General features: G+C 42.3%; 1 pseudogene; it reads right to left on the minus strand.

Moving 5' to 3' along the window:
- Positions 1-845: 845 nt before the first annotated feature.
- LOC108304164 lies at positions 846-2,237 on the minus strand (annotated as a pseudogene).
- Between the last annotated feature and the right edge of the window lie 233 nt (positions 2,238-2,470).

The following is a 2,470-nucleotide window of genomic DNA, read 5'->3' on the forward strand; positions in this document are numbered from 1 at the left end:
AAAAAAAAAAAAAAAAAAAAAAAATGAGCAGTGAGAATTAAATACTTATCTTTACATAGACACAAGGTATGCTGTGAAAGCATATCTGCTTACAAAGTTTAAAAAATACTCGTTAACTAGTTTGTTAAGAAAATAATGTATAAAAGGATTTAGCAAAAACAATCATCTCTGACCCCGGAAAGATCAATTCTGTATTTTATATTATATTAAACAAAAACAGTTTTGGTTTTTCAAATCCCTTATCCAGAAATACTTGAAGAGGAAGACAGAGAGAAATTGTGCATTTTTTACCCTTAGTGTGCTGTGAAAAACAGTTAAATTAAAAAATCAAGTACACTGAAATGTATACGTCCTGAATGAGTCCAAATATTTGACCACGTAGAATATTATTCACCTTCAAGATTAGGAGTAATAACACAGGCATTTATGAGCAGTTTTTAAATCCATAAGTACAATAAGCATTTTGGTATTTTGGCCACCAGAAAACAAACGCTGTAGTATCAGTAAAGGTCTGAGATGTTTCTCTTTCGTAGATTCAATTCAGTGTATTTAAAGGTAACAAAGGCTGACATTGATTTTTAAAGACAGGCAAAAATTCACCTTAAAAAAAAAAAAAAAACCTATGTTTCTGTTGAGAGTAACAGTAGGCAGTATGATTCCAGAAGTTAAAAATTATTTCGCGACCTGTGGCTTCAACTTGGCAAACAGCTTAGATTCCAAAACTAATTCATCTCTATGAAAATGCAAGCACTTAAAAAAAAAAAAGGATGTGTCCGTGTTTTATTTTATTTATTCATTTATTTTAAAGGAATCGGATCACCTTTGAAGCAGCGTTGGTGTTTCCTTTACATTTGTCTGGAAATGACCGTCGTATTAGCTGCAAGGAAAGGGCTAGCGAGCTTCTGAGTCTAAAGCTAATCTGGTGATCATTTGTCTAAGGCTAGAAAGATACTAACAAGATGGAAACTGAGGCGAGGAAGAGAAGGTGAGGACTTTTCCTGGCAGTTGGTAACTAAAACTGAAGGGAGTCTAGAAAAGGACTCTTATTTTTTGGGACAGAGTTTCTCTCTTGTCGCCCAAGCTGGAGTGCAGTGGCGCCATCTCGGCTCACTACAACCTCCACCCAGGTGATTCTCCTGCCTCGGCCTCCTGAGTAGCTGGGATTACGGCCCTGCCACCAGGCCCGGCTAATTTTTGTATTTTTGGTAGAGACGAGATTTCACCATGTTAGCCAGGCTGGTCTCGAACTCCTGACCTCAGGTGATCTGCCCATCTCTGCTCCCCTAAGTGCTGGGATTACAGGCATGAGCCACCACACCCCGTCTTTTTTCTTTCTGTGTTGGTTCTGGTGAAGGACACTCCTGCTCTTGAAATTTCCTGATAACCCAGACAAATTCATGAAAAGCTTGATCTACATTCATCCTCATCTTTGCTGCTGCCTCCATGAATGTTGCCTCAAGTTGCCGTGCTAACTGCCATCCTTCTTCCTGTGTTCCTGTCTTTGATGATCCAGATCTGCTTTATGACCAATTAAAATCATTGGAAATTCATCATGATCCTTTATTCTGAGAATCTGTCTTAGAAACTTATAGATTTCTTCAAAGCTGCCTCTAGGCGGGGCACGATGACTCACGCTTGTAATCCCAGCACTTTGGGAGGCCGAGACAGGCGGATCACCTGAGGTCAGGAGTTCAAGACCAGCCTGGCGAACATGGTGAAGCCCCATCTCTACTAAAAAAAAAACAAAATTAGCCAGGTGTGGTGGTGTGTGTCTGTAATTCCAGCTGCTCAGCGGGCTGAGGCAGGAAAATCGTTTGAACCCTGGCAGTGGAGGTTGCAGTGAACTGAGATCGCTCCACAGCACTCCAGCCTGGTCAACAGAGTAAGACTTTGTCTCAAAAACGAAACAAACAAACACAAAAGAAAACAAAACTGCCTCTATCTGTGACTGCAAAGACCAGCAGAAAGCCCTTACCAGTCCTCATATATTGTTCTTCCCTGGCTCCAAACTCTTCTTGTCCAAAAGCTCTAGCCAGGCTGCTCTGTCGTCTAACACACACTGCTTTACATCAGAATCTTCAGTGGTTGGATCATAACACGTTACAAAATAGGACTTTGGGTGACTGTCAGATAGTGAATGTTGGATGGTGAAAATAGGCAAGTCGGATGGTGAATGCCGACTTGCCCACACTGCCCCCGCTGACCTCCTCACAGGAGCCGTCCCACCAGCCAGCCATGGTTATGGGGACACCACAGAGCCCAGCCTGGCCGCGGCGAGCTGCCACTGCTGCCACCCTTGGCCCGGCTTCTTGTTGATCTGCATGTTATGTGAGCAGAAAATAAACTTAAAAAAAAAAGTAAGTAAGTTTATTAAGAAAGTAAAGGAATAGGCCAGGCGTGGTGGCTCACACCTGTAATCCTAGCACTTTGGGAGGCCGAGGCAGGCTGACCGCTTGAGGTCAGGAGTTCA

Source organism: Cebus imitator, unplaced genomic scaffold (assembly GCF_001604975.1).
Source record: "Cebus imitator isolate Cc_AM_T3 unplaced genomic scaffold, Cebus_imitator-1.0 Scaffold53, whole genome shotgun sequence".
NCBI lineage: Eukaryota > Metazoa > Chordata > Mammalia > Primates > Cebidae > Cebus > Cebus imitator.